General features: G+C 40.8%; 7 non-coding genes across 7 annotated transcripts; 6 read left to right on the top strand and 1 right to left on the bottom strand.

The window, feature by feature from the left end:
• Positions 1–383: 383 nt before the first annotated feature.
• TRNAF-GAA (transfer RNA phenylalanine (anticodon GAA)) lies at positions 384–456 on the bottom strand. The gene has a single exon. It is a non-coding gene; the product is annotated as a tRNA-Phe (tRNA).
• A 12,186-nt stretch (positions 457–12,642) lies between these two features.
• On the top strand, positions 12,643–12,715 carry TRNAF-GAA (transfer RNA phenylalanine (anticodon GAA)). The gene has a single exon. It is a non-coding gene; the product is annotated as a tRNA-Phe (tRNA).
• Positions 12,716–12,806: 91 nt separating this feature from the next.
• TRNAC-GCA (transfer RNA cysteine (anticodon GCA)) lies at positions 12,807–12,878 on the top strand. The gene has a single exon. It is a non-coding gene; the product is annotated as a tRNA-Cys (tRNA).
• A 2,808-nt stretch (positions 12,879–15,686) lies between these two features.
• Positions 15,687–15,759, top strand: TRNAF-GAA (transfer RNA phenylalanine (anticodon GAA)). Its single transcript has one exon. It is a non-coding gene; the product is annotated as a tRNA-Phe (tRNA).
• Positions 15,760–15,848: 89 nt separating this feature from the next.
• On the top strand, positions 15,849–15,920 carry TRNAC-GCA (transfer RNA cysteine (anticodon GCA)). The gene has a single exon. It is a non-coding gene; the product is annotated as a tRNA-Cys (tRNA).
• A 2,813-nt stretch (positions 15,921–18,733) lies between these two features.
• Positions 18,734–18,806, top strand: TRNAF-GAA (transfer RNA phenylalanine (anticodon GAA)). The gene has a single exon. It is a non-coding gene; the product is annotated as a tRNA-Phe (tRNA).
• A 91-nt stretch (positions 18,807–18,897) lies between these two features.
• Positions 18,898–18,968, top strand: TRNAC-GCA (transfer RNA cysteine (anticodon GCA)). Its single transcript has one exon. It is a non-coding gene; the product is annotated as a tRNA-Cys (tRNA).
• The last annotated feature ends 2,649 nt before the right edge of the window (positions 18,969–21,617 follow it).

The following is a 21,617-nucleotide window of genomic DNA, read 5'->3' as shown; positions in this document are numbered from 1 at the left end:
CTATAACTTTATTCTTGAAGAGTTACCTGTATTTTCTTGATAATAAAGCAGCCTTTTCAAATAATTTGAAATAAAAGAACATATTACCTGATCATAGTTGCCAGATTCAGTAGGAGAAATTCTTTTTTGTCAGTTTTTATCATTTTCCTTTATTGAACTTCGCTATTCTATTAATACCAATGAATAAAAATATATTATTTTAATCTTTTTCTCATATGACTCTTATGCTTGAATTTAAACTTACTGAAACCACAGTTGTGAGTCCTCAGGACTGTACCAAAGATCTCTGGTTACCTCTTGCAGTAGCAAAAGGCAGTCTCCTTTACAAAGTCCATATATATATATGGGAATCTTCATGTGTATCGGCTATTTAGTAAAATGTCTGCCCAGACCCGGGATTGAACCGGGGACCTTTAGATCTTCAGTCTAACGCTCTCCCAACTGAGCTATCTAGGCGTTGTCTGATTAGGCCACAAACTCGCTTATATATCTCCTTATCTCTGTTTGGATTTATTTAGTATAGTATGCCCGTGTTTGAACATTTTGTATTATTTGGAATGGTTTTCCTTAGCCAAGAAAATTTTTCACGTGGTTACCTGTCAAATTACAGTACAGCATCACTAGCTGAAAGAAAACTTTGTTAATAGCACTCCTATATATCTCTGTCTTCAACAACTGAACAACCTCCCTCAACTACAGTGGCTACTGCTATCACCCATGACCCAGAAAGATGTAGCCCTTCCCTTATAAACAAAGCACGTTTGACTCACGAAATCGTAATGACTCGATTGTAAAGAAACCATACCATATACTATGTGGGAACCATGTTTTCCATAGGAATTACTGTCCCAGTTAGACCAAGCATTTTCAAGTCAGTCTTAGGCTTGTGAAATGCGTGATCTCCCCCCGAAATGTTGTTTCAATGAATTTTTTCCATTTTGCCAGTGTCTTGTTATCAGCCTGTCGGAGTTCCACCCTCCTCTACGTTATCACAAATATTTAACATTAGATGAAGCAACTTGAATATTATTCAAAGCAGAAACAGGTCTCTTTCTCTCTCACTACTTATGTTTGTACATATTTCTCAATTCTATATAATTTTATTTTATTTCTTTTATTTTCTTCCTTTTCCTCCTTTACTGCATAGCTCTTCCTTCCTCACTTCTTTCTCCTTTCTCGCATTTCTCTTCCTTCTTTGCTAGACTTCACTTATTCACCTAGATAATTAACAATATTTCTTAATTTAGATAACAGTAAACTACTTCGTATCAGATAGTCTCGGTTTGAATTTCTAATAATCTTTCACTTGTAGCATTATTGAAAAAAAAGATACAAGCAATTATTACATGTCTAATTATTTACATACAAAAAAAGACAACTACTGCATTAGTGACTAGTAAATCAACCAGCCTCTACTAAGTCACCCAAAACAATAATATCACCTGTAAACAAACAATTGATCTCCACTAAAATTTCCTGGTGACAAATGGGAAAGCAATGATTACATTCAGGAAGCGTCTCTCTCTCGCGCTAAGCAGACGGAGGACCAAGCCTCTTGGTCTTGCTTTGAATAATCCACATTGGTTTAGCGCATAATTACACACACACACACACACACACACACACACACACACACACACACACACACACACACACACACACACACACACACTATATATATATATATAAGAGAAGTTGCAGAGATTGGTGGATGAATTTGGTAGGGTATGCAAAAGAAGAAAATTAAAAGTGAATACAAGAAAGAGTAAGGTTATGAGGATAACAAAAAGATTAGGTGATGAAAGATTGGATATCAGATTGGAGGGAGAGAGTATGGAGGAAGTGAATGTATTCAAATATTTGGGAGTGGGCGTGTCAGCAGATGGGTCTATGAAAGATGAGGTGAATCATAGAATTGATGAGGGGAAAAGGGTGAGTGGTGCACTTAGGAGTCTGTGGAGACAAAGAACTTTGTCCTTGGAGGCAAAGAGGGGAATGTATGAGAGTATAGTTTTACCAACGCTCTTATATGGGTGTGAAGCATGGGTGATGAATGTTGCAGCGAGGAGAAGGCTGGAGGCAGTGGAGATGTCATGTCTGAGGGCAATGTGTGGTGTGAATATAATGCAGAGAATTCGTAGTTTGGAAGTTAGGAGGAGGTGCTGGATTACCAAAACTGTTGTCCAGAGGGCTGAGGAAGGGTTGTTGAGGTGGTTCGGACATGTAGAGAGAATGGAGCGAAACAGAATGACTTCAAGAGTGTATCATTCTGTAGTGGAAGGAAGGCGGGGTAGGGGTCGGCCTAGGAAAGGTTGGAGGGAGGGGGTAAAGGAGGTTTTGTGTTCGAGGGGCTTGGACTTCCTGCAGGCATGCGTGAGCGTGTTTGATAGGAGTGAATGGAGACAAATGGTTTTTAATACTTGACGTGCTGTTGGAGTGTGAGCAAAGTAACATTTATTAAGGGGTTCAGGGAAACCGGCAGGCCGGACTTGAGTCCTGGAGATGGGAAGTACAGTGCCTGCACTCTGAAGGAGGGGTGTTAATGTTGCAGTTTAAAAATTGTAGTGTAAAGCACCCTTCTGGCAAGACAGTGATGGAGTGAATAATGGTGAAAGTTTTTCTTTTTCGGGCCACCCTGCCTTGGTGGGAATCGGCCAGTGTGATAATAATAAAAAATAATATATATTTAACAAGTCGGCCGTCTCTCACCGAGGCAGGGTGACCCAAAAAGAAAGAAAATCCCCCCAAAAGAAAATACTTTCATCATTCAACACTTTTACCTCACTCACACATAATCACTGTTTTTTCAGAGGTGCTCAGAATGCAACAGTTTAGAAACATATACGTATAAAGATACACAACATATCCCTCCAAACTGCCAATATCCCAAGCCCCTCCTTTAAAGTGCAGGCATTGTACTTCCCATTTCCAGGACTCAAGTCCGGCTATATAAAAATAACTAGTTTCCCTGAATCCCTTAACTAAATATTACCCTGTCACACTCCAACAGCTCGTCAGGTCCCAAATACAATTAGTCTCCAGTCACTCCTATCTAACACGCTCATGCACGCTTGCTGGAAGTCCAAGCCTCTTGCCCACAAAACCTATTTACCCCCTCCCTCCAACCTTTTCAAGGTCGACCCCTACCCCGCCTTACTTCCCCTTCGGATTTATATGCTCTCCATTTCATTCTAATTTGATCCACTCTCTCTAAATGACCAAACCACCTCAACAACCCCTCTTCAGCTCTTTGACTAACACTTTTATTAACTCCACACCTTCTCCTAATCTCCACACTCCGAATTTTCTGCATAATATTTACACCACACATTGCCCTTAGACAGGACAACTCCACTGCCTCCAACCGTCTCCTCGCTGCAGCATTTACAACCCAAGCTTCACACCCATATAAGAGTGTTGGTACTACTATACTTTCATACATTCCCTTTTCCTCCATAGATAACGTTTTTTGTCTCCACATATACCTCAACGCACCACTCACCTCTTTTCCGACTGTGTTAATATCTCCCATACTGTTGTTATGGTGGTGGCTGCCACAACCTGGCCTGTACGACTGTGTTAATGTCTCCCAAACTGTTGTTATGGTGGTGGCTGCCACAATCTGGCCAGTACGACTGTGTGTTAATGTCTCCCATACTGTTGAGTCAAAATAAATCAATTCAGCCAGATATTATCATCAGTTTAACTTAACACCTTAAAAACTGAGATTAAATTAAGGATAACTTAGTGTTTCATAATATTCATTGTGTAAAATATACCATGATTCGTATATTACACTACTTGGCAATGTAAAGGAATATCGGAGAGATTATCAAAGAGGCAAGCTAACCACCTTGCTGGAACACCTATCATAGTTCGCTTTTGGCCAAGAGATGGCATCTCTCGTGATGGTACATTTTATATTCGTCACAAGCAAGTTTTATATCGTGTGTGTGGCAGGAAATGTTTTCCCTGCCAATATAGAGGAGGTGAAAGAAGTGATGTGATAAGTGAGTAGGACAAACATCTCAACTTCGGGACTAGTCTTGTCTTCCATTTTCTTGACATATTTGGCCAGGTGTGGGTTCCATATTGTCATTGTATACTCCAATATATGTGTGAGGTACAAGTACAGTATCGTGAATGACCAGTACAGTTCAGAAAAGTAACAAAGAAGACCAGTATGTTAATGAACAATATGAACAATACCGCTATTCGTTTGTTTATTAATGTTAGCTGAAGTGGGCATATTGTCAGGGAGGCTGGAGTGGAAATAACACCACCGTGACTAATGTCAGGGAAGCTGGTTGACGCTTTTCAACAATAATAATTGTAATAGTAATAATATTATCACAATTAATAATAATGATTTATAATTATAATTAATTATAAAACAATATAATAATATAATAAGGAGATTTGCGACCACTGTCAGCCTCAGAGTTATCTCTGAGTTACCAGACCTTGCCACGTGGAGGCCAGTGGTTCGTCTTTAAGGTCCCCACCCTCTCGCCTTCCCTAGGTTCATGTGTCCAGGAATCAATCCGTGGGCCCCCGGATGTCTCCCCTTCTTCACTTCCTCGTCTCTGTGTTCTCATCTCTGCTTTCCAGCCTCAGCCTTCCCCAGGTTCATGTATCCAGGAATCCATCCGTCCGCCTCCGGATGTTTTCCCTTCTTCACTTCCCTAAGGTCAGCCTCACCCACCTGTATTCTTGCTTTCCCCAGGTTCATGTGTCCAGGAATCTATCCGTCCGCCGCCGGATGTCTCCCCTTCCCCACTTACCCAAGGTCAGCCTCAACTCCTAGTATTCATGCCTTCCTCAGCTTTATGTATCCAGGAATCCATCCGTCTACCGCCGGATGTCTTCCCTTCCCCACTTACCCAAGGTCAGCCTCAACTGCTATTATTCATGCTTTCCCCAGGTACGTGTATCCAGGAATCCATCCGTTCGCTCCCGGATGTCTTCCCTTCCGCACGTCCCGAAAGTCAGCCTCAACATCAACCTTCCCCAAGTTCATGTATCCAGGAATCCATCCGTTCGCTCCCGGATGTCTTCCCTTCCACACTTACCTAAGGTCGGCGGTGCCTTCCCCGGATCAGTGTCTCCAGGAGTCCACTTGTCACCTGAGTGGACTCCATTCCCCACTTCCCCAGACTCAGGGGTTGCCACCTTCAGTGACCTTGCTGCATGGAAACTTGGTCTTGTAGATGGATGGTTCAGAGAACCGACATGTTGATAAATTAGACACATGTGCAATTCTTGGGTATCTTTATTGAGGAAACTTTTCGCCACACAGTGGCTTCATCAGTCCATACGTAGGAGAAACTTGAAGAACAGGAGGAGAATGAGGTAATCAGTCCCTCAACCTTGAGTCGATGTGTTCAGTCCATCAATCTTGAGTAGAATACGGCATATGAGCGGAGAAGCAGCTTATAAACCGTATGGCAGGAGAGGTGTAGCAGTCATAGGTGGTGTTACATTTGTTCAATGTGGAAGTAGGTCGTGCCCAAGAATTAGGCAAGCGAAGAATTCCTAAGTATTAAGATCCCAAGAAGTTGCAGTGTCTGACAGGTTTGTAGATGGATGGTTCAGAGAACCGACATGTTGATAAATTAGACACATGTGCAACTCTTGGGTATCTTTATTGAGGAAACGTTTCGCCACACAGTGGCTTCATCAGTCCATACGTAGGAGAAACTTGAAGAACAGGAGGAGAATGAGGTAATCAGTCCCTCAACCTTGAGTCGATGTGTTCAGTCCATCAATCTTGAGTAGAATACGGCATATGAGCGGAGAAGCAGCTTATAATCCGTATGGCAGGAGAGGTGTAGCAGTCATAGGTGGCACGACCTACTTCCACATTGAACAAATGTAACACCACCTATGACTGCTACACCTCTCCTGCCATACGGTTTATAAGCTGCTTCTCCGCTCATATGCCGTATTCTACTCAAGATTGATGGACTGAACACATCGACTCAAGGTTGAGGGACTGATTACCTCATTCTCCTCCTGTTCTTCAAGTTTCTCCTACGTATGGACTGATGAAGCCACTGTGTGGCGAAACGTTTCCTCAATAAAGATACCCAAGAATTGCACATGTCTAATTTATCAAACTTGGTCTTGTCTAGCTGGTCTACGGTAGAGACTGTCCAGGTGGGTGGAATTACTGGAGGTGACACACAGTAAACTGCATCCAGTAATTACACCTACCATGACAGGCTGGACCGTAGGTCAGCTAGACGCCACCAAGCTGCCTCACAGTTCGGTCACATCGGAGAGGCTAACTAAAGAAAATTTTGGACTTCTATTTATGTTGCATTATGTTTCTATAATAAATACATTATTCTCAATTTTGTAGCTGAATAAGTGTATTTGTTTTTTAGGAAGTAGATGAATGTTCATGTGTTTATCTATCTGTCTACCTCCGTAAAAACATCTGTACATGTTAATCAGTTTTCTTTTTTTTTTTTAATTGTTCGTATTTTCATTTTATGCAAAGATCCACAGGAGTAAACACCCATATGTTTTCAACCTCATTTACGCATCTCCACATTTACAACCTACACATACACCAACACATTCATTTCTCTGTACCACATATATGTGCATATAAATGTATATCAATGGTAAAATGTACTAACATGTATGTGAATAAGACAGTAAATGAAGTCTGCCATTTACTGACGAAATATTTGGTCCACCAGGACTTAATCAATCTATCAGGGATTTATAAAAGCTACCAGGACTTTATCTACCCGTCAGGTATTGTTTACTATGAATTTATCTATCCATCAGGGATTAATAAAGTCTCGGGTAGACGATACGTTGTCTCAATAAACTCCATAAACTGCAAATTGTATCTTATTAAAATTCATTCATATATCAATGTCCACAACTTTCATTTTTTTTCAACATGTATGTTAACATGAAGATTGTACATACGAACACATGACAAAAGCTCAAACACATTCTCAAAATCATACCTGTACTCTTACGTACGATGTAAAATTCAGAAAAATAAACATTTCAGTATATATATAAAATTTTGAATAAAGGCGATAGTTTAGAGTATTTTCAAGACATTTGTTGTGAAAAATATGAATATATGAAAAACGAAAATATTTAAAGACTTGTAGATAAAAGCAATGAAGACACTCTTGTGAATCTTGATAGGAAACATAAGGCTTAAATTTTTGTAAGAAGACTACACTTGCTTAATCAGGATTCCATCCACATCCCATGTATAACAGAATGATAACATACGAACATTACATCACAAAATAGTGTACTATAACATTCACACATCACAGTATAAAATAGTATTGGAAACATTAACACAGATGTGTACTTACCAGTTTACAGGAACCATCGCAATTTCTATTGTCAGAGTTTTTATTTTCATCCACAAGAGTTTTTGTTTTGCTTTTATGGTGGCGAATATATATTTTTGGTTATTATAGGAGAGAGGAAAGAAGTGTGATATCTGAGAGAGAATTATTCAATTGCTTAATATTTCTAGTTAAACTTCATCTATCACAAGATGATTCATAAAACATCTTTGCAGCTTTGAGGTTCCTAAACCTGTATTCCCTGGAACGCAGGAGGGAGAGATACATGATTATATACACCTGGAAAATCCTAGAGGGACTAGTACCGAACTTGCACACGAAAATCACTCACTACGAAAGCAAAAGACTTGGCAGACGATGCACCATCCCCCCAATGAAAAGCAGGGGTGTCACTAGCACGTTAAGAGATCATACAATAAGTGTCAGGGGCCCGAGACTGTTCATCTGCCTCCCAGCATACATAAGGGGGATTACCAACAGACCCCTGGCAGTCTTCAAGCTGGCACTGGACAAGCACCTAAAGTCAGTTCCTGATCAGCCGGGCTGTGGCTCGTACGTTGGTTTGCGTGCAGCCAGCAGCAACAGCCTGGTTGATCAGGCTCTGATCCACCAGGAGGCCTGGTCACAGACCGGGCAGCGGGGGCGTTGACCCCCGAAACTCTCTCCAGGTAAACTCCAGGTATCCTCAAACGTCTCAATTTGTCACTGCTTCACATCTTGTCATCTTTCTCAAATAATATCTTCAATATTCTCTTAACGTGCATTCATTATTCCAATTATTCGGAGACTTTATGAATATATTCTCAGGAATATGCTTAATTCCCATACTTTAACTATACTCTAACAACGTTCTGGAAGACTGCATATATGCTCATGAGAAGCTACACATTTGTATGAATATTTGTTTGTCTTTTCTATGAGGTTTGGCGTGAAATGTGCGTCCATGTGTGTTTATGATCGTGTCAGAATGAGAGAAGTGAATTATGTGCTGCTGCTGCTGCTGCTGCTGCTGCTGCTGCTGCTGCTGCTGCTGCTGCTGCTGCTGCTGCTGCTGCTGGTGCTGCTGGTACTGTTGACCTATTGACTCATTAACCTTTATTAGTTATGGTGGAAAATTAAACAAACACACTGAAACTCTTTTACACAAGCAAAAGTTATGTAGACAATACATTCTGGGAAGAACATTGCTGAATGTTTGGCATAAAATGTTCAAAATGTTAATATAAATTGTTTAACATTCGAAGGAAAAAAAAGAATATGAACAGGGAAAAAATAAAACATTGTTCCGTGAGGAGTTGAACGTGAGTCTTCTGCTTTAGTGGCGGCTGTGTTAACAACTGTACCACAGAGCAGTGTTGACCACTGTACCACAGAGCAGTGTTGACCACTGTACCACAGAGCAGTGTTGACCACTGTACCACAGAGCAGTGTTGACCACTGTACCACAGAGCAGTGTTGACCACTGTACCACAGAGCAGTGTTGACCACTGTACCACAGAGCAGTGTTGACCACTGTACCACAGAGCAGTGCTGACCACTGTACCACAGAGCAGTGTTGACCACTGTACCACAGAGCAGTGCTGACCACTGTACCACAGAGCAGTGCTGACCACTGTACCACAGAGCAGTGCTGACCACTGTACCACAGAGCAGTGTTGACCACTGTACCACAGAGCAGTGCTGACCACTGTACCACAGATCAGTGCTGACCACTGTACCAAAGAGCAGTGCTGACCACTGTACCACAGAGCAGTGCTGACCACTGTACCACAGAGCAGTGCTGACCACTGTACCAAAGAGCAGTGCTGACCACTGTACCACAGAGCAGTGCTGACCACTGTACCACAGAGCAGTGTTGACCACTGTACCACAGAGCAGTGTTGACCACTGTACCACAGAGCAGTGTTGACCACTGTACCACAGAGCAGTGTTGACCACTGTACCACAGAGCAGTGTTGACCACTGTACCACAGAGCAGTGTTGACCACTGTACCACAGAGCAGTGTTGACCACTGTACCACAGAGCAGTGTTGACCACTGTACCACAGAGCAGTGTTGACCACTGTACCACAGAGCAGTGTTGACCACTGTACCACAGAGCAGTGTTGACCACTGTACCACAGAGCAGTGTTGACCACTGTACCACAGAGCAGTGTTGACCACTGTACCACAGAGCAGTGCTGACCACTGTACCACAGAGCAGTGCTGACCACTGTACCACAGAGCAGTGCTGACCACTGCATCACAGAGCAGTGTTAATCACTGCATCACAGAGCAGTATTAACCACTGCAAAGCACAACAGAGATTCTCAGCTATTGAGTTTCAGTGTATATGTCAGTGGTAATGCTAGCACCCAGGAGAACTCTTCTAGTGACCACTGACGTGAATAATACAAGTAAATCGTACAGACACATACAAGAACAGTTCAGCATCATGAAAGAAGAGATCAACAGACAAGAACATTTCAGCTAAGCCAGTTGTAAGAACAGAGGCAAATGCTGGAACTAAGTCATGTGATAGAACTAAGTCGAGTAAGTGCTGGAACTAAGTCAGGTAGGTGCGGGAACTAAGTCAGGTGCTGAAACTAAGCCAGGTACTGGAACTAAATCAAGTGTAGGCTTTTGTTTCACTGATATAGCATGTTGCGTCTCTCGGTGATAATTGTTGTCTACTAGCTTGCAATACACTGCTGCTTCCCCCTACGGGTTTAGCTCTTCCCTCTTGATTATAATAATAATAATAATCGACTTCAAATTTTCATCCAAAGTGCCTTTTCCAGAAAGTAATGTTTGACAATTTCGTTAAATAAAGTCATATTAATTTCCATTCTCTAAAGAAATGCGTCATAATATCGCAGCCGGAGATGTGTATCCTTACACATCCCTGGTGGCGAGAGATGTGTTCTTGTGGGTTTAATCTCTCTTATCTCATGTTTCACAAGGTTTTATCTATTTTGGATAGTATATTTAGATCCCGTGATCTTATATAATACATATATAAAAAATATATATTCCTCCAAGGTGTACACAGTGTATAAAATATTTACTCCTTGTAAAATATAAATATACAATGTTGTCCAAGTATTTGAAATGCAAGAGAGAACACAGATCTTTGCTTACTAACAAGTACTATTTAAGTCTTAATGAATTCATATGCATATCCTTATTTTAGTTAAGTAAAGTAATTAAATATGTTTTCGCCTCCTTAAATATATTTGGTGGTAAAACATTATTGTGGAAATACTCTTATTACGACCTGTATACTGTACTGTACAGGTCTGTCGTTGTGATTTATATTTGTGGAATCCATTGCAATGGCAAAATTATAAACACGTAACAGTTATGGGCCTCTCCAGGTTAGGTTTGTCAGGAAACAAGACAAGTGTTTCCTGACACGGGTCTTAGTCAGATGATGACCCGCCTTTGGAGCTTTGGTCATCTGACCGAGGCCTTCCGCTGGCTTACCGATCCACTCCTTTAAAAATTATGGTTAGTTATAACCATTTTATTTATCTATCTGTCCTCTCTAGGATACTGAGGGGCTAGAACTCAAGAATTCTAGAGCCTAGTAATAATAATATACTCAACCAATGTAAGATAAGATAAGATTTCGTTCGAATTTTTAACCCCGGAGGGTTAGCCACCCAGGATAACCCAAGAAAGTCAGTGCGTCATCGAGGACTGTCTAACTTATTTCCATTGGGGTCCTTAATCTTGTCCCCCAGGATGCGACCCACACCAGTCGACTAACACCCAGGTATCTATTTGCTGCTAGGTGAACAGGACAATAGGTGTAAGGAAACGTGTCGGAATTTCCACCCGCCGGGAATCGAACCCGGGCCCTCCGTGTGTGAAGCGGGAGCTTTAGCCACCAGACCACCGGGCCATGATTTTCTCAATTAATAGACAAATTTTCAATGCCTGTACCTGTGGAACACATTAAAGCTTTAACACTGAGTAAATTAAGTATCTATAGGTTATAAACGTGTTGTAGAGTTGCAAGACACCTTGGAGTACCTTACAACCGTAGGTTCTCTGAATAATGTGTTAGCTTAAGGTAAAAATTAGAGACTGTATGTCCTAAGAGGACCGTTGACCCTCACTCTGACTAGCTCAGAAAGCTTAGGAGAATCGTTGCTAGAGGATCCAACTGAAAAGGGAGCCATATCTTGTCCACCTCTACTACAGCTCGCATATAGTGAGTTTGTTTCGCGTTCCGTAGACGAAGGATCGAGCCTCCACAACGCCTTGCGTTGAATAACCCACATGGAACAAGCGCTTAACATAATTTCTCAGACATGCTGAGACAATTTCTTTAGTTACATGCTAGTAGTCGTAGAGACATGCGGTCTTATAGAAGATGGTCAGGAGTGTACCTTGCCTGCTCGTACTCAGCCCAGATCCTTGTCAGTGACCAGATATTGCAAGTCGTCCTCAGGAACCTACCGTTTTACAATTCCTGTCATACTTCCTATTCCTGACTTTCCGTCTGGTCCTCGCTTCGAGGAAAAGTATGCCAGCATGTAGAGGCTATTGATGCTTCAGTTGTAGTGTACAAATACCCAACGAATGTTGAATAGCGAGGAGGGGGAAGGTGAAGAAGTAAGGTATCAAAGATCTATGACTAACACTCAACATCATTCTACAACTCGAGGGTTTAGCTTGTAAAAATATCCCTAAAGTTCCACTTTTTTGGAATATAGTCCATGCTTGAAAAATCAAACACATGCCTTAAAGTGACACTTGAGATAATGATAAGTGAGAATGGCGGGAGGGCAGGAGAGAAACAGAAGCAAGAAGTGAAATACATTACAGAAAATTATAGACTTTCATGAAATACATAGTGTGTAAACAACGAGAGATGTATGTACCTGAATTGTCGCAGTTATATTAAATGTTAATGATACTGGAGAAGAAGTTGTAAAACATTTAAGTTAAAAAGAAAGAATGGCAGAACAGAAAACATTTTTTGAGACAACGTTTCTCTAAGGTTCCCAGTTCTTTCATATCTAAGATTGAATTAATAAAAAGTTTGATCGCCATGTGAAACGTAGTTTTCATAAACTTTTCTAATTCGCTGTGTTGTCTTTGTTATTAGTCAATGACACTGTGCTATAATTTGGCAAGTGACAACGTGAATAATTCTCACTTGGCTTATTAAAACTATCCCGACCCTAATATGTCATGCAAAACAATATTAAATATAATATGCAAATATATGCAAATATAATATGCAAATACAGAAAAGGTGATATTTATAAGAGAGCTTATGTATACAACTACTAACGCCTAGATAGCTCAGCTGGGAGAGCGTTAGACTGAAGATCTAAAGGTCCCCGGTTCGATCCCGGGTCTGGGCATGATTTTTCTTTATTTAGCAACACACTCGACAATTTCCATACAGTGACTTTGGCTGTGTGACTGTCTCTTAGTAGGATAAATGAATCAGACGGGGGTGTAGCTCAGTGGTAGAGCATTCGACTGCAGATCGAGAGGTCCTTGGTTCAATCCCGGGCATCCCCTTAATGTTTTAAGTGATGCTTACGTGAATTTTTTCTAGCGGAAAGGTGGTTATTGTCACTCACATTCAGATGTCAAGAGTTTATCTCAGACCAATGTCAGTAATCAGACGGTATCTGCGTCACATATGCTCAAAGAAAATACTACACGTGAATTCAAAGATCCACTATCCATGCCTCTTTCCTCTACTAGTCAACATTTTCCTCTTCTCCCTAATTCTTCATTCTCCTCTCCCCTGCTAACCCCTACCCTTTCCCTCTCCTCCTTCTTTCCTACAAACAGCTTGAAGGTGAGAGAGACAGTTTTCTCTACCACGTATATATTTCGAAATAATAAAATTTTATCGGCCTTTTATAGGCATTGTCACCAAACTTTAGTAATGAGATATTTCACTTTTTTGTTCGATTTCTAATGAGCATAGAAAATATGCAGGAACATACACATTTGAATAATTAGTTGCGATGTTCATCATTTAGTGTTGGGTAAGCAATCGAACGTTGTTTTTACTCTAATTCTCCCTTAAACATTTTTTCGATTTTGGGAGTTAAATATTTGATCGGTGCCGTGTGACGGTTGTCAGGCCTACACAAGCCTAGAATTCAGTTGATGGAGGGTAGGCGGCCGAGAGAATGCAGCTAAAAATATTACTTTCTTGCCAGTTTGATGCCTATTTTGAAGTACTTCCAGTACTCAAGCAGAACAAAATCCAGGCAATTTTCAGAGGTCTTTAATAAACCTTTGTTTGTATCAGTTACGTCGCTCCAAACTCCGCCCATCGTCCCATTTCACCACCGAATCACGTTAATTTGGCGTAATTTTTCATTGCTCAAATAGAACTAAACCTCGGCTATTTCTCGAGAGAGTTTTTATTATAATCGTTGACAGCAAGAAAGGACTAATCAGGCCGTCACTGACAGCCTTTAGATCCTACCAGGCTATGGTTGTCTGCCCGTGGATAAACTATAGAAGTCTCCCTCTTTATTTTTGAGTCTACCGTTAACCCGTTGTCTTAATTTTAAGGAAATTTCCTAAGACAAATGCCAGATACATCTGTCTTCAGAATGTAAAGTCTTTTATATCGTCCCGAAGTCTGACCGAATTTTTGATAATTGTCGTCACTAATGTTAAGATTGCTAGGTACTCACTCCATTACCAGTGTTTGTGGGCTGATTATCTTCTCTTCCTATAATATTAAATCTTTCTGGCACTTTGCAATGGTATGCCTGGAGGCATTAAGTATCTCCTGCCTCGCTACCACATTCTCAGCAAGGCCATTCCTTCTGAACGAATTTGCTTGGAACTCCTACTCATCTTTGCAATAGTGCAAGCTCCTGATGACGTGCTGATTGCAACACAAAAGGCCTGGAGATATTCAATACCCCTGTGATTATTTTGCATCTTGTATCTTTTGTTCACGATTTTTTTCATATACATACATACATACATATATATATATATATATATATATATATATATATATATATATATATATATATATATATATATATATATATATATATATATATATATATATATATATATATAATTTAGCACATCGGCCATTTCCTACCGAGGCAGGGTGACCCAAATAAAAAGTAAAACCCCAAAAGAAAGAAAAAACTTTCATCGTCATTCAACACTTTCACCATCATTCAAACATAATCAACGTCTTTGCAGAGGCGCTTAGATACGACAGTTTAGATGTCACTCCAAACAGCCAATATCCCAAACCCCTCCTTTAAAGTGCAGACATTATACTTCCCGCCTCCAGTACTCAAGTCCGGCTAACTGGTTTCCTTGAATCCCATTGAGAAATATTACCCTGCTCACACTCCAATAGCCCGTCAGGTCCCAAAAACCATTCGTCTCCAATCATTCCTTTCTAACACGCCCACGCACGCTTGCTGGAAGCCCAAGCCCCTCGCACACAAAACCTCCTTTACTCCCCTCCCTCCAACCTTTCCTAAGACGACCCTTACCCCGCCTTCCTTCCCCTACAGATTTATATGCTCTCCAAGTCATTCTACTTTGTTCCAGCCTCTCTAAATGACCAAACCACCTCAACAGCCCCATTTCAGCCCTCTAACTGATTTTTTTAGTAACTTCACACCTCCTAATTTCCACACTACATATTTACAGCACAGTTGCCCATAGACACGACATCTTCACTGCCTCCAGCCTCTTCTTTGCTGCAGCATTTACAGCCCATGCTTCACACCAATACAAGAGTGTTAGTACCACTATACTCTCGTACATTTCCTTCTTTGCCTTCTTGGATCATGTTTTTTGTGTCCACAGATACCTCAAAACACCACTCACTTTTTTTTCCTTCATCAGTTCTATGGTTAATTTCATCCTTCATAAACCCTTTCGCTGAGAAGTCAACTCCCTAATATCTAAACATATTCACTTCTTCCATACTTCCTCTCTCCAATGTAATATCCAATTTTTCTTTATCTAAATCGTTTGATACCCTCATCACCTTGCTCTTATCTATGTTCGCATTCAACTTTCTACCTTTACACACTCGCCCAAGCTCGTCCACTAACCTTTGCAACTTGTCTATAGAATCTCCCAAAAGCACAGTATCATCAGCAAACTTTTCTATTCTGCTATGTTGTCTTTGTTATCAGTCAGTGATATTGTTCTATAATTTGACAAGTGACCACGTGAATAATTCTCTCTTGGATTATTAAAACTATCCCGACCCTGATATGTCATGCAAAACTATTCAAAATATAATATGCTAAAATATATGTAAATACAGAAAAGGTGATATTTATAAGAGAGCTTATGTCTATATCTACTAACGCCTAGATAGCTCAGCTGGGAGAGCGTTAGACTGAAGATCTAAAGGTCCCCGGTTCGATCCCGGGTCTGGGCATGATTTTTCTTTATTTAGCAACACTCGACAATTTCCATACAGTGACTTTGGCTGTGTGACTGTCTCTTAGTAGGATAAATGAATCAGACGGGGGTGTAGCTCAGTGGTAGAGCATTCGACTGCAGATCGAGAGGTCCTTGGTTCAATCCCGGGCATCCCCTTAATGTTTAAAGTGATACTTACGTGATTTTTTTCTAGCGGAAAGGTGGTTATTGTCACTCACATTCAGATGTCAAGAGTGTATCTCAGACCAATGTCAGTAATCAGACGGTAGCTGTGTCACATATGCTCAAAGAAAATACTACACGTGAATTCAAAGATCCACTATCCATGCCTCTTTCCTCTACTAGTCAACATTTTCCTCTTCTCCCTAATTCTTCATTCTCCTTTCCCCTGCTAACCCCTACCCTTCCCCTCTCCTCCTTCTTTCCTACAAACAGCTTGAAGGTGAGAGAGAGAGTTTTCTCTACCACGTATATATTTCGAAATAATAAAATTTTATCGGCCTTTTATAGGCATTGTCACCAAACTTTAGTAATGAGATATTTCACTTTTTTGTTCGATTTCTAATGAGCATAGAAAATATGCAGGAACATACACATTTGAATAATTAGTTGCGATGTTCATCATTTAGTGTTGGGTAAGCAATCGAACGTTGTTTTTACTCTAATTCTCCCTTAAACATTTTTTCGATTTTGTGAGGTAAACATTTGATCGGTGCCCTGTGAGGGTTGTCAGGCCTACACAAGCCTAGAATTCTGTTGATGGAGGGTAGGCGGCCGAGAGAATGCAGCTAAAAATATTACTTTCTTGCCAGTTTGATGCCTATTTTGAAGTACTTCCAGTACTCAAGCAGAACAAAATCCAGGCAATTTTCAGAGATCTTTAATAAACCTTTGTTTGTATCAGTTACGTCGCTCCAAACTCCGCCCATCGTCCCATTTCACCACCGAATCACGTTAATTTGGCGTTTTTTTTTTCATTGCTCAAATAGAACTAAACCTCGGCTATTTCTCGAGAGAGTTTTTTGTGATAATCGTTGATAGCAAGAAAGGACTAATCAGGCCGTCACTGACAGCCTTTAGATCCTACCAGGCTATGGTTGTCTGCCCGTGGATAAACTATAGAAGTCTCCCTCTTTATTTTTGAGTCTACCGTTAACCCGTTGTCATAATTTTAAGGAAATTTCCTAAGACAAATGTCAGATACATCTGTCTTCAGAATGTAAAGTCTTTTATATCGTCCCGAAGTCTGACCGAATTTTTGATAATTGTCGTCACTAATGTTAAGATTGCTAGGTACTCACTCCATTACCAGTGTTTGTGGGCTGATTATCTTCTCTTCCTATAATATTAAATCTTTCTGGCACTTTGCAATGGTATGCCTGGAGGCATTAAGCGTCTCCTGCCTCGCTACCACATTCTCAGCAAGACCATTCCTTCTGAACGAATTTGCTGGGAACTCCTACTCATCTTTGCAATAGTGCAAGCTCCTGATGACGTGCTGATTGCAACACAAATGTTCTGGAGATATTCAATACCCCTGTGATTATTTTGCATCTTGTATCTTTTGTTCACGATTTTTTTCACACACACACACACACACATATATATATATATATATATATATATATATATATATATATATATATATATATATATATATATATATATATATATATATATATATATATATACATATATATATATATAATTTAGCACGTCGGCCATTTCCTACCGAGGCAGGGTGACCCAAATAAAAAGAAAAACCCCAAAAGAAAGAAAAAACTTTCATCGTCATTCAACACCTTCACCATCATTCAAACATAATGAATGTCTTTGCAGAGGCGCTTAGATACGACAGTTTAGACGTCACTCCAAACAGCCAATATCCCAAACCCCTCCTTTAAAGTGCAGGCATTATACTTCCCACCTCCAGGACTCAAGTCCGGCTAACTGGTTTCCTTGAATCCCATTATGAAATATTACCCTGCTCACACTCCAATAGCCCGTCAGGTCCCAAAAACCATTCGTCTCCAATCATTCCTTTCTAACACGCCCACGCACGCTTGCTGGAAGCCCAAGCCCCTCGCACACAAAATCTTTACTCCCCTCCCTCCAACCTTTCCTAAGACGACCCTTACCCCGCCTTCCTTCCCCTACAGATTTATATGCTCTCCAAGTCATTCTACTTTGTTCCATCCTCTCTAAATGACCAAACCACCTCAACAGCCCTATTTCAGCCCTCTAACTGATTTTTTTAGTAACTTCACACTCCTAATTTCCACACTACATATTTACAGCACAGTTGCCCATAGACACGACATCTTCACTGCCTCCAGCCTCTTCTTTGCTGCAGCATTTACAACCCATGCTTCACACCAATACAAGAGTGTTAGTACCACTATACTCTCGTACATTTCCTTCTTTGCCTTCTTGGATCATGTTTTTTGTGTCCACAGATACCTCAAAACACTATTCACTTTTTTTTCCTTCATCAGTTCTATGGTTAATTTCATCCTTTATAAACCCTTTCGCTGAGAAGTCAACTCCCTAATATCTAAACATATTCACTTCTTCCATACTTCCTCTCTCCAATGTAATATCCAATTTTTCTTTATCTAAATCGTTTGATACCCTCATCACCTTGCTCTTATCTATGTTCGCATTCAACTTTCTACCTTTACACACTCGCCCAAGCTCGTCCACTAACCTTTGCAACTTGTCTATAGAATCTCCCAAAAGCACAGTATCATCAGCAAACTTTTCTATTTTGCTATGTTGTCTTTGTTATCAGTCAGTGATATTGTTCTATAATTTGACAAGTGACCACGTGAATAATTCTCTCTTGGATTATTAAAACTATCCCGACCCTGATATGTCATACAAAACTATTCAAAATATAACATGCTAAAATATATGTAAATACAGAAAAGGCGATATTTATAAGAGAGCTTATGTCTATACCTACTATCGCCTAGATAGCTCAGCTGGGAGAGCGTTAGACTGAAGATCTAAAGGTCCCCGGTTCGATCCCGGGTCTGGGCATGATTTTTCTTTATTTAGCAACACACTCGACAATTTCCATACAGTGACTTTGGCTGTGTGACTGTCTCTTAGTAGGATAAATGAATCAGACGGGGGTGTAGCTCAGTGGTAGAGCATTCGACTGCAGATCGAGAGGTCCTTGGTTCAATCCCGGCATCCCCTTAATGTTGTAAGTGATGCTTACGTGAATTTTTTCTGGCGGAAAGGTAGTTATTGTCACTCACATTCAGATGTCAAGAGTTTATCTCAGACCAATGTCAGTAATCAGACGGTAGCTGTGTCACATATGCTCAAAGAAAATACTACACGTGAATTCAAAGATCCACTATCCATGCCTCTTTCCTCTACTAGTCAACATTTTCCTCTTCTCCCTAATTCTTCATTCTCCTCTCCCCTGCTAACCACTACCCTTTCCCTCTCCTCCCTCTTTCCTACAAACAGCTTGAAGGTGAGAGAGAGAGTTTTCTCTACCACGTATATATTTCGAAATAATAAAATTTTATCGGCCTTTTATAGGCATTGTCACCAAACTTTAGTAATGAGATATTTCACTTTTTTGTTCGATTTCTAATGAGCATAGAAAATATGCAGGAACATACACATTTGAATAATTAGTTGCGATGTTCATCATTTAGTGTTGGGTAAGCAATCGAACGTTGTTTTTACTCTAATTCTCCCTTAAACATTTTTTCGATTTTGTGAGGTAAACATTTGATCGGTGCCCTGTGAGGGTTGTCAGGCCTACACAAGCCTAGAATTCTGTTGATGGAGGGTAGGCGGCCGAGAGAATGCAGCTAAAAATATTACTTTCTTGCCAGTTTGATACCTATTTTGAAGTACTTCCAGTACTCAAGCAGAACAAAATCCAGGCAATTTTCAGAGGTCTTTAATAAACCTTTGTTTGTATCAGTTACGTCGCTCCAAACTCCGCCCATCGTCCCATTTCACCACCGAATCACGTTAATTTGGCGTAATTTTTTTCATTGCCCAAATAGAACTAAACCTCGGCTATTTCTCGAGAGAGTTTTTTGTGATAATCGTTGATAGCAAGAAAGGACTAATCAGGCCGTCACTGATAGCCTTTAGATCCTACCAGGCTATAGTTGTCTGCCCGTGGATAAACTATAGAAGTCTCTCTTTTTATTTTTGAGTCTACCGTTAACCCGTTGTCTTAATTTTAAGGAAATTTCCAAAGACTAATGCCAGATACATCTGTCTTCAGAATGTAAAATCTTTTATATCGTCCCGAAGTCTGACCGAATTTTTGATAATTGTCATCACTAATGTTTAAGATTGCTAGGTACAAACTCCATTACCAGTGTTTGTGGGCGCTGATTATCTTCTCTTCCTCTAATATTAAATCTTTCTGGCACTTCGCAATGGTATGCCTGGAGGCATTAAGCGTCTCCTGCCTCGCTACCACATTCTCAGCAAGACCATTCCTTCTGAACGAATTTGCTGGGAACTCCTACTCATCTCTGCAATAGTGCAAGCTCCTGATGACGTGCTGATTGCAACACAAAAGGCCTGGAGATATTCAATACCCCTGTGATTATTTTGCATCTTGTATCTCTGGTTCACGATTTTTTCATACACACACACACACACACACACACACACACACACACACACACACACATACACACACACATACACACACAATCGAAGACCAGGCAGAACTACAAAGGGATCTGGACAGGCTGCAGACCTGGTCCAGCAATTGGCTCCTGGAGTTCAATCCCACCAAGTGCAAAGTCATGAAGATTGGGGAAGGGCAAAGAAGACCGCAGACGGAGTACAGTCTAGGGGTTCCAGAGACTACAAACCTCACTCAAGGAAAAAGATGTTGGGGTGAGTATAACACCAGGCACATCTCCTGAAGCGCACATCAATCAAATAATTGCTGCAGCATATGGGCGCCTAGCAAACCTCAGAACAGCATTCCGGCATCTTAATAAGGAATCGTTCAGGACCCTGTACACCGTGTACGTTAGGCCCATATTGGAGTATGCGGCACCAGTTTGGAACCCACACCTAGCCAAGGACGTAAAAAAACTAGAGAAAGTGCAAAGGTTTGTAACAAGACTAGCCCCAGAGCTAAGAGGTATGTCCTACGAGGAGAGGTTAAGAGAAATCAACCTGACGACACTGGAGGACAGGAGAGATAGGGGGGACATGATAACGACATACAAAATACTGAGAGGAATTGACAAGGTGGACAAAGACAGGATGTTCCAGAGATTGGACACAGTAACAAGGGGACACAGTTGGAAGTTGAATACGCAGATGAATCACAGGGATGTTAGGAAGTATTTCTTCCGCCACAGAGTAGTGGGAAGCGATGTAGTGGAGGCAGGATCCATACATAGTTTTAAGCAGAGATATGATAAAGCTCACGGTTCAGGGAGAGTGACCTAGTAGCGATCAGTGAAGAGGCGGGACCAGGAGCTCGGACTCGACCCCCGCAACCTCAACTAGGTGAGTACAACTAGGTGAGTACACACATACACACACACACACACATACACACACACACACATATATATATATATATATATATATATATATATATATATATATATATATATATATATATATATATATATATATATATATTTTTTTTTTTTTTATTCACCGGTATTCTTCCGGCCCGGGTCTTTTTAGTGGTGGCCCGGCCTTGGCTCCCTATCTTTGGGTCCAATTGTCCCCAGGCCTAGCCACATTCCCCGCCCTCACGGGGCTCGTAGGGAGAAGCTAGGCCTCTGGTCTGCTATCTACCCCGCCTCAAAGGGGCTCGTGGGGATGGCAGTC

This window comes from Cherax quadricarinatus, chromosome 53, assembly GCF_038502225.1.
Source record: "Cherax quadricarinatus isolate ZL_2023a chromosome 53, ASM3850222v1, whole genome shotgun sequence".
In the NCBI taxonomy this organism is placed as follows: Eukaryota; Metazoa; Arthropoda; class Malacostraca; order Decapoda; family Parastacidae; genus Cherax; species Cherax quadricarinatus.
The sequence above is the reverse complement of the archived record's forward strand: the minus strand, read 5'-3'. Positions and strand labels throughout refer to the sequence as shown.